This window comes from Myotis yumanensis, unplaced genomic scaffold (assembly GCF_028538775.1).
Source record: "Myotis yumanensis isolate MYYU_CA2020_CCGP unplaced genomic scaffold, mMyoYum1.0.hap1 SCAF_4, whole genome shotgun sequence".
In the NCBI taxonomy this organism is placed as follows: Eukaryota; Metazoa; Chordata; class Mammalia; order Chiroptera; family Vespertilionidae; genus Myotis; species Myotis yumanensis.
The window spans coordinates 100,933,331-100,947,224 of NW_027223755.1; the positions used below are offsets into that span (position 1 = coordinate 100,933,331).

General features: G+C 49.2%; 1 long non-coding RNA gene, 1 other non-coding gene and 1 pseudogene across 2 annotated transcripts; 2 read left to right on the forward strand and 1 right to left on the reverse strand.

The window, feature by feature from the left end:
- Positions 1-4,121: 4,121 nt before the first annotated feature.
- On the reverse strand, positions 4,122-12,056 carry LOC139008268 (uncharacterized). Its single transcript, XR_011471126.1, has 3 exons — positions 11,978-12,056; positions 6,195-6,258; positions 4,122-4,286 (listed from the first exon to the last, which is right to left on the reverse strand). It is a non-coding gene; the product is annotated as an uncharacterized lncRNA (long non-coding RNA).
- Positions 7,929-8,852, forward strand: LOC139008267 (mediator of RNA polymerase II transcription subunit 19-like; annotated as a pseudogene).
- On the forward strand, positions 10,206-10,312 carry LOC139009731 (U6 spliceosomal RNA). Its single transcript, XR_011471431.1, has one exon. It is a non-coding gene; the product is annotated as a U6 spliceosomal RNA (small nuclear RNA).
- Positions 12,057-13,894: the final 1,838 nt, after the last annotated feature.

The following is a 13,894-nucleotide window of genomic DNA, read 5'->3' on the forward strand; positions in this document are numbered from 1 at the left end:
AAATGATAAACAAATGTGGTTTGTCCTTACAATGCAATATTATCCTATAAAATAAAACCCTAATAGGTAAATCAACTGAAAGGTGAAATTACCGGTCGCTATGATGCACACTGACCACCAGGGAGCAGACGCTCAAAGCAGGAGCTGCCCCCTGGTGGTCAGTGCGCTCCCACAGGGGGAGCGCCGCTCAGCCAGAAGCCAGGCTCCTGGCTGACAAGCCCTGGAGCAGCTGGAGCTTCTCCCACCTCTGAGACAGCGCTAAGAAGCAGTGAGCCTAGCTTCTGGCTGGTGAGTGCAGCGGTGGTGGGGTGGTGGCTGGGAGCCTCTCCCGCCTCCAGGGAAGTGCAGGCAGACATCCCCTGAGAGGTCCCAGGCTGGGCTGAGGGACCGCCCCCCCCCCCCCCCCCCCCCCCGCCCCCGCAAGTGCGGAATGTCCTGCATCGGGCCTCTAGTTCAGTCACAATAAGGAATGAAGTACAGATACGTGCTACAAAGTGAGCGAACATGAGTTCAGGAAACATGTGGAATGAAAAAAAGCCAGTCACAAAAAAAGGGCCACATTTAATGAGTCAATTTATTTGAAAAATCCAGATTAGTCAAATCCATAGAGACAGAAAATAGGTGGTGGTTGCCACGGCCCAGGAAGTTTGGGGGGCAATGGGGAGTGACTGTTAATGGGTGCAGCGTTTCTGTTTGGGGGGATGAAAATGTTCTGGAATTAGATAATGGTGACGGTTGTACAACCTTGTAAATATACTAGGAACCACACAATTATACACCCTTAGATGGTAAATTTTATGGGGGAATCAAGAAAGTGACAGATATATTAGAGTTGCCCCCTCATAAAATGTTTGTATATCCATAATTTCATTTATTTTACATAATTTCACTTTAAATACCAAGAAGTGAAACTAAAATATCTTTAGCTCCCTGATTCTCCCTGACATGCGTTTTCTGCATATTCTCATAACCTCTTTCACACTAAAATCACGAATTGTTTAAACAATACTTGTAGAGATCACTGAGCTGTATTTAACGTTGACCCTGACCTCATTGTGAGATAGTCAGGTCTCTGTCTGGGCCCAGCTGACACAAAGCCAGGAACCCATAATTTCCCCAGCGATTTCCCTTCTTCTTGCAGCCAATTAGCAGTTAGACTGAAGAATCACACTGCTGTCTGCAAGATGTACTTCCACAAATGTTTCTGTTGCACCTTTGAAACTCAAATTTCGAACTGGGCAGGATGCAAAGGTAGCTTCCCCGGTTCTTGTCCAGGTGTGATTTGAAGAATGAAGCCACGGACAAAAGGTGGTACAGGAAAAGGTGGAAATGTATTGATAAACAAGCACAGACTCCCACGTGGGGAGGGGGAGAGAGTCCCACAAGTCCCTTTCTCTAAGGTTTATAAAGGCTGCAGTTCCTTGTGTCCCGATATCTCCTCTGATTGGTCACTATAGCAGCTTCAGAGCTCAAACCCCACGTGGGTTTCCCCTCTTCTCTCCCTCGTGTTTTTCTATTCCCTTTGGCCTCCTCTTCCCTCTCTGAGTGAGTGGCTTCCTTCCCTTTACTCTGTAAATGCACACCTCCTGGCTGCTCCCTTATTCTGTGAATGTATACCTTTGGGGAGCTCCTAGCTTTGCAGCCTTGTGGTTCTCCCCATGGAACACCTAATTCCTAAAACTTCGTAAACCTGCCTATTTTACCCCTAAAAACTGCTTTCCCCTTCAGCCTGCATGGTGCTCTGTGGCCCCTCCAGTGAGCAGCTCCCACTGTGCCTCTGGGGGGCTCTGCAGTGCAGGGCTGAAGGGTCCGGCCAGTGGAGGGGAATACCACTTCGTATTTTATCATTTTTAAGTGATGGGAGTTTGACTGATTGGTCTTTTACTTTTCAGCAGGCCCCCTGCCCCCGAGTATCCTAATATATAAAAAGCCAGCGGCCATCACGACCGAAACAACTGAAGGGACAATCGATCAGCAGGCTGGGTGGGGCAACAAGGCTGGCAGGGGGTTAGTCAGGTAGGACCAAACGACTGAATAGCAGGCTGTGTGGGGTGACCAGGCCGGCAGTGGGGGACAGTTGTGGCCGACAAGGCTGGCAGGGGTTGCAGTTGTGGGCGACAAGTTCAGCAGGAGGGCAGTTGGGGGTGAGCAGGCCAGCAAGGGGGGAGTTTGGGTGACCAGGCCAGCAGGGAGTGGCAGTTGGGGGCAACCAGGGCTGCAGGGGGGCAGTTGGGGGTAATCAGGCCGACAGGGAGGAAGTTGTGGGCAACCATGCGGGCAGGGGGTGCAGTGAGGGGCCACTGAGTCGGCAGGCAGGGGCAGTTGTGGGCAACCAGGGCAGCATGGGGTGACCAGGCCGGCGTGGGGCGGGGCAGTAAAGGGCAACCAGTCTGGTAGGAGAGACTGTTAGGAGGGACCAGGTCGGCAGGGGTGGTAGTTAGGGGCAATCAGACAGGCAGGCAGGTGAGTGGTTAGGAGCCAGTGGTGCTGGATTGTGAGAGGGATGTCTGACTGCCAGTTTAGGCCCAATCCCCTGTAGACACCTGCTGGGGTCCAGCCCCAGCAGGTCCAGGGGTTCCCAACGGTGTGGACAGAGTCGGCAAAGAAGGAATGACACAGAGACAGCATTCAGTTGATCAGCAGCCTAGCCAGGTTCTCTAGCCAGGTTCTGTTCTTATTGTCCTGTTATATCTGTATTTATACTATTTGATCCTATAAGCATGCCTCTATAACAGCTGTGGGCAGACTACGGCCCACGGGCCGGATCCGGCCCATTTGAAATGAATAAAACTAAAAAAAAAAAAAAAGAAAAAGACTGTACCCTTTTATGTAATGATGTTTACTTTGAATTTATATTAGTTCACACAAACACTCCATCCATGCTTTTGTTCCGGCCCTCCGGTCCAGTTTAAGAACCCATTGTGGCCCTCGAGTCAAAAAGTTTGCCCACCCCTGGTCTATAATCACATCATGGTATGTTTTGGGTAATCTTCTTCAGTTCCTTGTTTCATGTCCATAGTTTCTTATCCGACCTTTGCCAAAAATCCCATCTCCATCTAGATCTGCTGATTTTAATCCTATCCATTCTATTCCAAAGGTGTTATCTCCATTCCAAGGTCAATACTCTACTGTTCTGTTAAGCTACAAGGAAGTAACTGAAGGAGATTATCCTAAGTAAAGGTTATGTAGCTTAAGGTGATCGTTCGTAGTTAAGGTGATTAACTACATGCTCGGCACTTAGTTAAGGGGGTTTACTGATTTATTCCCTTCCTTAGTCCTGTTAATCCCTAACTCCAGGGAAAAATTCCCCCCTGGGGAAACAACCTTTCTGAGAGGTGACCTTGGTTAAAACACGTAGCGCTAAGAAGAGGAACAAACATATTAAGAACAGTATGCCATATACACCAGGTCCCTTGAAACATATGCTGTGCAGATGTTTCTTCCCGGCAGCGACTGTGTCAAGCAGCAAGGGTGGACCGGCTTCCGGCAGACATCCCCCGAGGGGTCCCAGATTGGAGAGGGTGCCGGCCAGCTGAGGGACACACCCCACCCCTGTGCACTGGGCCACTAAATCCTTTATAATAAACCAATGATCTAACCCATTTTCCTGGGTTCTGTGAGCCCTTCTAGCAAATGATTGAGCCCAAGGAGAAGTCGTGGGAATCCCAGGAAAGAAATTTGTGGGTAACCTGGGACCCATTATCTGGGATTGGCATCTGAAGTTGGGGCAGATTGGTGGGACTGAACCCTTAACCTGTGGGGTCTTCAATAACTCCTGTTGGTTCAGAATTGAGTTAAATCAGAGGAAACAAAGTCGGTGTCCCAGAGAACTGGAAACAGCTTGGTGGGGAAATCCCACAGCTGGTATGTGACTGTGTGCTGTAGAGGAGAAACAGGGGTGACTTTCCCCTTTCGGGCCCTGAGGAGGCCCCAGAAGAGCCAGCGGCCCTGGGTCTGAAGGATGAATCAGGTCAGGCAGCCCTGGGGAAGGGCCAGGTGGGGCTGATTGAGTGTGCGGAGGCCCCAGGGCTGGGTCTCAAAGGACCCAGAATCCTGGGATAAAGAGTGTGGTTCTGGAAGAGTCAGACACACAGTATGCACTCAATCAATGTGCATTTAATTAATTTTTGTTTTGCTCAAAAGTTGACTTTGTTCATACTCAAAATATAAACTGTGTATAGCATGTTACTTCACACATTCCCCAGGAAGGTGGAGTCTTCTCCTTCCGGCCAGGAGATTGGAAAGGATGCCTGTCAACACTTTTCTTGGATCTTGTTTTTGAAGGCCTGCAAAAGAAGGACCATGTCAGACAGGTCCGGAGCTGACAAGGGGAGAAAGGTATGGTCAGCCATTTTGGAGGCCAATGGAGGGCCCCACTACCTTCTCAGATCTGAACTGTGCCTCCTTCAAACCATCCCCAGCCCTCCCTCTTACTCATACACAGCCCTCACCTCCACCCCCAGCCAGCCCCAGGCCTCCCCAGATGCTAATCACAGGCTTGCTGTGACCTTAATCAAGTGGAAGATACCAATTCTGATTCCTATTCAAGTCCTGTTGCTAGGGCCACGGATAGCACAAGGGCACCAATCCCCAATGCAGATAGTAGTAATTGCACACCAGCCGCTGCCTATATGGAGGGAGAGAGGGGCAGGTCATCCACAGCTGCGCCCCACCACTTTTATTGGGTAGAAGGACAAAGATTACCAGGGGAAGTAGGTAAGGGTATGCCAATGGGCAGGTTACAAGTGATATAAGCTGGAGATTTGCAAAGGCCTGTGGGTATGCAAAGGCTGGGGGTATTCAAAGAGCTGTGATGTGCCAAGGGTGGGGGGGGGGGGTCTTCAAAATGCTGGTGATATGCAAAGGACTGGTGGCTCTAGTTTCTGCAACTAGGTTGTTAATCTTTCCATGATAATAGGCAGCTCCCTGTAGTGAGCAACTGGTGGCCTCAGAGTGGGCCTTGGACCTTCTGGGGCCTGCCACCTCATAGGTCATGGGGAGGATGGGCTGCATTTCCAGGTGAGCTCCCAGTCAGGTTAGAATGTGCCTTCTTTAATCAGAACAAAACAATCACAGTTAATAGAGCGTGATTAATATTTCTTACAGTCCTAGCTGGTTGGGCTCAGTGGATAGCGTGTCGGCTTGCAGACTGAAGGGTCCCAGGTTTGATTCTGGTCAAGGGCACATGCCTGGGTTGGGAGCTCGATCCCCAGTAGGGAGCATGTCGGAGGCAGCTGATCAATGATTCTCTCTCATTGATGTTTCTCTCTCTCTCTCCTTTTTTCTCTGAAATCAATAAAAATATATGTTAATATATATACATATGTATATACATATATATTTCTTAAACTATAATTGGTCCTTGAAAAGGTTAATCAAGAAATAGGGCCCTAGCCAGTTTGCCTCAGTGAATAGAGTGTCGGCCTGCGGACTGAAGGGTCCGAGGTTCTATTCTGATCAAGGGCACATGCCTTTGTTGTGGGTTCTATCCCCAGTGTGTGGCATGCAGGAGGCAGCCGATCAATGATTCTCTCACATCATTGATGTTTCTATATCTCTCTTCCTCTCCATTCCTCTCTGAAATAAACATATTTAAGAAAGAAAAGAAATAGGGCTCTAACTTAGCAGAAACTAAGTTTGTTCTGCAAGCGTAAGCTTTGCAAAAACATATTCCCCTTGAGCAAATATTTCATAAGGACTTCTGAGACTACAACTCTTGCACAGCCCAGATACATGTGTCAACAGAAGCCGCCTGCAGCCCAGCCCAGATACGTTATCATCCCATCCGAAGCCACCTGCAGCTCTCTCTAAGCACATAAAAAGCCTGCTTCCTCCCCCATTCGCTGCTGACTTCTTCTTGAACTCAGCCTGTCTGTCCCCAGATGCCTTGAATAAATATAATTTTGACTACACTGAGCCTTGAGCTGGTTCTGTGCGACCCCGGTCCAACTCGGAACCTTTCAGACCCTGATATTCTATTTCTGCCCCTATCACCTGGGTTCTCTGAGAACTTCTGGCCTGTAGCTTGAGGTGCCCCATCCATGTGTCCTGGGGTCTTAGCTCAGGGAGAAGCAGTGGGCCCCTTATAGGCCCTTAGTTGTCCTGGGTGCGCCCTGTCAGTGGGGGAAATGACCAGAGTCCTGTTTGTCCCAGTAACTGGTGGCTGGGCATGGGCAGGCCTGGCTGAATCTCACCAAAGAGAGCTTGAGTGTGGAACTTCCTTTTTCCATCATCTTCTCAAGGAATCAGAGCTCACACCTGTGGGGAGAACACCCAAGTCACCTCCACACACTCCAATCCCCCTAGGGCCTCTGGATCTGCTCCTCCAAGGCAGAAGCAGGTCCCAACCTCACAGGGATCCTGCCTAGAGGGGATCACCTGGACAACAAGAGACCTGAGGGTTAATGGCCATGGAGCTAGGCCCATTCTCTGGGGGTGGAGGGAGGGGGGGTTGTCTGTGGAGTCCCAGGGCCAGGCTTTGCCTTGGGCTCAGGAGTGTCCTCTGCAGGCCTGGGGGAGAGTTCACCTACCCCCATCCCCAACTCCACCTCCCCCATTGCCTCTGAGCTCCCCAGCCTGGGTGGGGCATCCCATTGTAGGAGATGCATATTTTCATCTTCATAGAAAAGGAACAGCATGCAGCCAGTCAGTTACTGAGTTTCCCCAGAGCAAGCAGGATGTGGGAGGGGAGGTGGGGAGAGAATATGAGAGCTGTGCACCTGGCTCTTAGCACATTTTCCAAGAAAGTTCCCTAGAACAGTGATCAGCAAACTACTGCTTGGGAGCCACATACAGCTCTTTGGCTCCTCGAGTGTGAAGGCCCCACAGTGCGAAGTTGACTTAAAACTTCAAGTAAAGCCCTAGCCGGTTTGGCTCAGTGGATAGAGCGTCGGCCTGCGGACTCAAGGGTCCCAGGTTCAATTCCAGTCAAGGGCATGTACCTTGGTTGCGGGCACATCCCCAGTAGCGGGTGTGCAGGAAGCAGCTGATCCATGTTTCTAACTCTCTATCCCTCTCCCTTCCTCTCTGAAAAAAATCAATAAAATATATTAAAAAAAACAACTTCAAGTAAAGTTTATTAAGTTAATTTTAGGGAACGTTGTGGAGTGAAAGAAGATGTAGTGTCAAAGATTGAGAAAGGTATGTTGAGATGGTTTGGACATATAGAGAGTTCCAGAAGCCGGTCCATCCTTGCTGCTTGACACAGTCGCTGCAGGGAAGAAACATCTGCACAGCATATGTTTCAAGGGACTTGGTGTATATGGCATACTGTTATTAATATGTTTGCTCACCTTCTTGGTTTTAACCAAGGTCACCTTTCCGAGAAAGGTTGTTTCCCCAGGTAGGGATTTTTCCCTGAAGTTAGGGAGGGAATAAAACTCCTTAACTAAGTGCCAGGCTGGTAGTTAATCACTTTAACTACGAACAACCACGCTTAAGCTACATAATCTTTACTCCCTGGAATGGAGATAAGAAACCCCTAACCTTTGTAATAGAAATTGACAGGATTAAAATCGGCTGGTATAAATACAGATGTAACAACTTGGCTGGAGATCCTGGCTAGAGGAACCTGGCTATGCTGATCAACTGAATGCTGGCTCCGTGTCCTTCCTTCTTTGCCGACTCAGTCCACACCTCTGGGAACCCCTGGACCTGCTGGGGCTGGACCCCAGCAAGAGAGGATGAACGAAAGGAGATAGACAAAACAAGTATACAAGACGAGTGTGGATGCGAGAGTTGGAAGGGATTGACCTCAGCGAACGTACCTCAATCAGATTGAGGACGTTTTTAGCAAAGGCCAGCTTAGGAGTACCCTAATTAAGTTAATAGTAGTGTACCTATCTATATAGTTTAAGTTTAAAAAATTTGGCTCTCCATAGAAAACCACTAGCGCCAGACACCAGGACAGCGCTGGGGCAGAAGGAAAGATGGAGAATTTCATGGCGCAGTTCGGAGCTCAGGCTGACCCACCCCCTCCCCCAGCCGCATTCGGCTTGGGACCAGGAAAACCCCCACCCCCGCCTCCTCCTCCAGGCCGGGGGCGGGCACGGCTCCGCCCCCTACCCCGGCCACTGCCCCGCCCGGTGCTGACAAGTCAGCAGCTGGTTGCGGTCCCTTCTACCTAATGCGCGAACTGCCGGGCAGCACCAACCTGATCACACACTACCACCTGGAACATGCCTATAAAAAATTCTGTGGGAAGAAAGTGAAGGAGAAGCTGAGTAACTTCCTGCCTGACCTACCCGGAATGATTGATCTGCCAGGTTCCCATAACAGCAGCCTCCGCTCCCTCATCGAGAAGCCCCCCATTCTTGGTGGCTCTTTTAATCCTATCACAGGGACCATGCTGGCTGGATTCCGCCTCCACACTGGCCCGTTGCCAGAGCAATATCGTCGGATGCATATTCAGCCACCCAAGAAAAAGAATCCCCACAAGCACAAACAGAGCCGTCCCCGGGATCCTGTCTCCCCAGAAACGCCATCTGATTCAGATCACAAGAAAAAGAAAAAGAAAAAAAGAAGAGGATCCTGAACGGAAAAAGAAGAAGAAAGAGAAGAAGAAAAAGAAGAACCGACACAGTCCAGACCACCCAGGTATGGGCAGTTCTCAGGCCAGCAGCAGCAGCAGCCTCCGCTAACAGGACAACTGGACTCTGTCAGAAGGACTTTTCCTGCTGTACTGAACCTGCTGTCAAAAGCTGCTTTCCTGGCTCGTGGACACTGCCTTAGGAGCATCTCCGGGGGCTGGATCAGAAGCAGACCTACTGTGCTCATAAGAGGAATGCATTATGAGAGAGAAGGGCCATGCTTTTGTAAGGCTCAGTCCAGCTTTCTCATGGACATCTCTTCCTCTCCCAGGGAAGCTTTCTTTTCATCTCTTTTGTGCAGTTTGTCTGATTTAGGACTTTATCTGATTTGTTAGGGTTTTTCTTTTAAAAAAAATTTTGCATTTATCAAACTGGCTGAAGTATGGCTGCCTATTAAGAGGTAAGTGCTGCCGAAACCGGTGTGGCTCAGTGGATGGAGCGTCGGCCTGCGGACTCAAGGGTCCCAGGTTCAATTCCGGTCAACGGCATGTAGCTGGGTTGCGGGCACATCCCCAGTAGGGGGTGTGGAGGAGGCAGCTGATCGATGTTTCTGACTCTCTATCTCTCTCCCTTCCTCTCTGTAAAAAATCAATAAAATATATTTTTAAAAAAGAAAAAGAAAAAGAGGTAAGTGCCTTTCTGTGAGAGTCAGAGTTTAAGCCACAGCATGCTAACACCTGGAGGGATTTGGACCTTGTATTATATTATCAGTAGGCAGGGGACCAACCAAAATGAAATTGGGGAACATGGTCCAAAAGTTAGGAAGAGTTTGTTAATACCTTTCCACAGACAAATAACACCTTGCCCATAATGTTGACAACCAAACACCTGGATGAGCTTCATACTCCATCTGAAGAGCTGATCCAGTTAGGGTTTGACTGTATTCTAGGTCAATTTTGTGTTGAAACAGAATAGCCAACCAAAAAAGCACCTACAGTCAATCACCACTGTACTTCAACAAGTTGATTCTTGATCAAGCCCATGATTTTTTTGAAGTGAATATCTGGCAAGCAAAGGTAAATGCTTCTCTTATCTTTGTACTACTAGTAAGAACTCTGGAACTGCATCATTCCTTAGTTAAGACAAAGTATTTGGCTGATGTGAAAACATTTCTAAGCTTCTAAGACAGCAATAAAAAAGCAGCCTAAACTAACAAAATGTAAAGTTAAGTCTCTTTGGTCTTTGCAGGCCAAATAACTGAAAAAAAAATCTGAGAAAACCTAGCCTAATGTAATCAGACTTGAAGTTAAATTGGCAGAACAGTTAAAATCTATTGCTACGAGCCTCTAGATTGTAGAGGGAAAACCACTCATTCATTTAGCTCCAGTTTTACAGTAGGATTTTAGAGTTCATATACTTGTTATCAACAGTGAAAATAAAGGGTTCTAGCCAGTTTCCTGAGATTAAGTGTCCAAGGGTGCCTGTTAAAATTAGGGCACAGTCTTTTGCTTTTGCAAATAGAAGACAAAAATCGGAGATATCAAATTGAACTGCCACTTATATGTACAGTTGGCCTTTAAGAGGGCTTCCATACTTTGATCATTCAGTCTTCCCTTTGGCTACATCCAAAATGAACTTTACTTTTCAGAGACAATTCTGTATTAAGAAACAAGTGTGGTGCTCGCTTCGGCAGCACATATACTAAAACTGGAACGATACAGAGAAGATTAGCACGGCCCCTGTGCAAGAATGACACGCAAATTCGTGAAGGGTTCCATATTTAAAAAAAGAAAGAAACAAGTGTGGCACAAGTCAAGAGTTCTCTAAGCTTCGAAATGATAGACTTTAGTAGTTGCAAATGATTTCCCATCCCCAGGAATTTTTGAGATTAAATCACTGGGGAAAAACCACCAGGACCTGTTGTCTTAAGTGGTTATTTTCACTATAGTCTTATCTAAAGATGGGTCAGGACCAGAGAACTTCTGAGGCTTTCTTTATGACTCTCCACCAGAGACCATTCACCCAGCCTTAACCAGACAAAATAACACAAGTCAGGGGGGAGCTGGTTAGATCAGGATTTCTTTTTATTCCTTGTTGGTTTAAAATGGCTAATCAGAATAAAAAATAAAAGGGCCTCTAAAAAAAAAAATTAAAAAAATGTGGCTCTCTTGCCCAAACTGGTTTGGCTCAGTGGATAGAGCATCAGCCTGCAGACTCAAGGGTCCCAGGTTCGATTCCAGCCAAGGGCATGTACCTTGGTTGCAGGCACATCCCCAGTTGGGAATGTACAGGAGGCAGCTGATCGATGTTTCTCTCTCATTGATGTTTCTAACCCTCTGTCCCTCTCCCTTCCTCTCTGTAAAAAATCAATAAAATATATTAAAAAAAAAATTTGGCTCTCAAAAAAAATTTCAATTGTTGTACTGTTGATATTTGGCTCTGTTGACTAATGAGTTTGCCGACCACTGCCCTAGACAAAAGGAGGTGGAGACAACTAGAAAAGGCCTCAGCCAATTAAAAAGAAAAGAAAACCCAATAGGAGACAATATGACCTAGGCGACCTATGGGAGAGTATGTACACTCCATATACTCAGCCAAAGAACTGGAGGAGGGACTTTCACACAAGAGGATACATATCGCCTGTGCCAGCTAATTCAGGTGAGCCTGCACCAACGGACACCCGCTCTGGAGAAAGTTTTAAAAGTCTCATTTTCGCCAGACTCTGTCTCTGAGTCCGTTATTTGAATTCAGACAGTGAGCCTTTCCCACACGGTCTCCGCACCCACCTTGGGAAACTGTATTTTGAGGGAGCTCTTGTGGCCACCAGCCCAGGCTGTGCCCCACCTCCTGCCCATCCTCTTCAGCCCCTCCAGCTGTGCCCCCCGTACCTAGAAAACCCAGGCTTGGCTTCTGGGGCCCTGGGCCCCTCTCCTCTGCCCCCGGGTCTATGGGGATACTCACCAGCAGCCTCTCCCCCTTCCCTGTCCACCAGGCTATTTCCTTTGGCTGCTCAGAATTCCTGACACCCCTCCTCCCCCAGCTCACTGCTCCCAGCAGGACCCATGGATAAGAACCTGCCATGGGACACATCTGGGGAGGAACTAGTGGGGTGAGGGGTGGCCCCACTGGTTACAGAGAAAGGAGCAGCTGGGGTTCTTGACCCAATGACACTCCCTGCCCAGCTCTCCCCACACATTCCAAGGCACACATTCCAAGGCCAGGGTGTCAGCTAACCTGGCTCTCACCCTTTGTCCTCAGTTCCCCTTCTAGAAGGCAGATCTGATTCCTGCCTGCAAATCATGTCCCTGCTGAATCTAGGCCTCCCTTGGCTGAGGACCCCATTCCCTGAGGCTGAGCCTGCCACCCTGTTCCAACGCCCTGTTGGACTCCCACATCTTGGTGAGGCAGCTCTCCTACCCTGGTGCCCCTGCCTGTCCCCCTGCTCTTACCTTGAAAAGGAGGCCAACCTCGCTCCTCCTGCTCTGGCTGGTCCAGGCCCAGAAACAGACTTGGGAGTTTGCTTCCTACTCTTCCCTCGTGTGTATGCAGTGGGTTCCCTGAAATCATGTGACATTTTTTCTGAGGTGATTATGACTCAGTTTGTTTTGTTTTCCTTTCACTTGCTCTGAAGAAAAAGCAGTTAACACATAGCTTTTTGTGAGTCAACTAAGGACAACTGAGGGTGAGGGACAGAGGAGAAAATCAATGCCTGGGCAGGCTTGCCTCATGGCCGCTGGAGGAGAAATATAGTTGAAGCCCCAGACAGTAGGGGCAGTGCCAGGGGGTGGTGGGGACTGAGGCCAAAGATTCCATAATTCTGAGTCATTTGTTTTTTGTTTGTTTTTTTATTTTATTAAATTTTTTTTTTCTTAATGTATTACAAAGAGTATTACACATGTCTCCTTTTTTCTCCCCCTTGACATTCCCTGGCTTCCCCCAACCCCCAGTGTATTGTGTCCATTAGTTGTTCTCATATGCATGCATATAAGTCCTTCGGTTGATCTTCTACTCCCCCCAGTCCTCCCCAGGGTTCCCACTGTAGTTTGACATTCTGCTCAATGCTGTTCTGCCTCTGTATCCATTTTTATTCATCAGTCTGTAATGTTTCTTATTATCCATAAATGAGTGAGTTCGTGTGGTATATTTCTCAGCTTCCCAGTGGCCATCTCAGTCTCACCAGGGCCATCTCAGCCTCACAGGGGCCATCTCAGCCACACAGGGGCTGTCCCAGCCTCACAGGAGCCATTTCAGCTTCACAGGGGCCGCCTCAACCTCACAGGGGCCGTTTCAACCCCACCAGGGCCGTTGCAAGCTGACCGGGGCCGTCTCAACCTCACTGGGCCCATCTCAACCTCACCGGGGCTGATTCAGCCTCACCAGGGCCTATTCAGCCTCACCGGGTCTGAATCAACCTCACCGGGGCCGTCTCAACCTCACAGGGGCCATCTCAACCTCACAGGGGCCATCTTGAACATACAGGGGCCGTTTCAACCTCACTGGGGCTGTTTCAACCTCACTGGGGCAGTTGTAACCTCACCAGGGCCATTGCAACCTAACCGGAGCCATCTCAACCTCACCTGGGCCGATTCAACCTCACCGGGGCCGTTTCAACCTCACTGGGGCCATCTTGACCTCACCGGTGCCATCTTGACTTCCCCAGGGCCGATTCAACCTCACCCGGGCCGTCTCAGCCTCACCGGGGTTGTCTCAGCCTCACCAGGGCTGTTTCAACCTCATTGGGGCCAATTCAACTTCACCAGGGCCATCTCAACCTCACCAGGGCTATCTCAACCTCACCGGGGCTGTCTCAGCCTCACTGGGGCTGTTTCAGCCTCACCGGGCCGGTTTCAACCTCACCGGGGTTGTCTCAACCTCACCGGGGTGTCTCAACCCCACCGGGGCCATCCCACCCCCACCTGAGCCGTCCCAGCCTCTCGGGGTCGGCCTTGGCCCTACGGGGGCCACCTCGGCCTCATGGGGGCCATCTCAGCAATACGAAGTTTGGCATTCTGTCCTTTGTTGGGCGGCTCCTTGCTGGACAAAATCTCCAGGCGTTCCTGGTGGCTGAATACCTGGTATGCTTGCATGGATTTCATTTCTACCAAGTGCACAGACTGCCTATCTGCCGTCTCCCAGCGTCCCATGTGAGACTGGATCTGGTGGGCCTTCCTGTGCATTTGCTGGTACAGAGGTTCCACTTCCCTGGCCCAGCCGTGTCTGACTCGGGCTCCCTCCGAACCTGATTTTGCTTCTTTAGTGTGTCCCTTATGTATGTGAGGAGTTGAAATCTGCATTCAGCTGGGCTGCAAAAGTGCCGGTGGTTCTCTTTGTGCCACTAGCACAGCTTGGGTGGGGATGTAATTTGA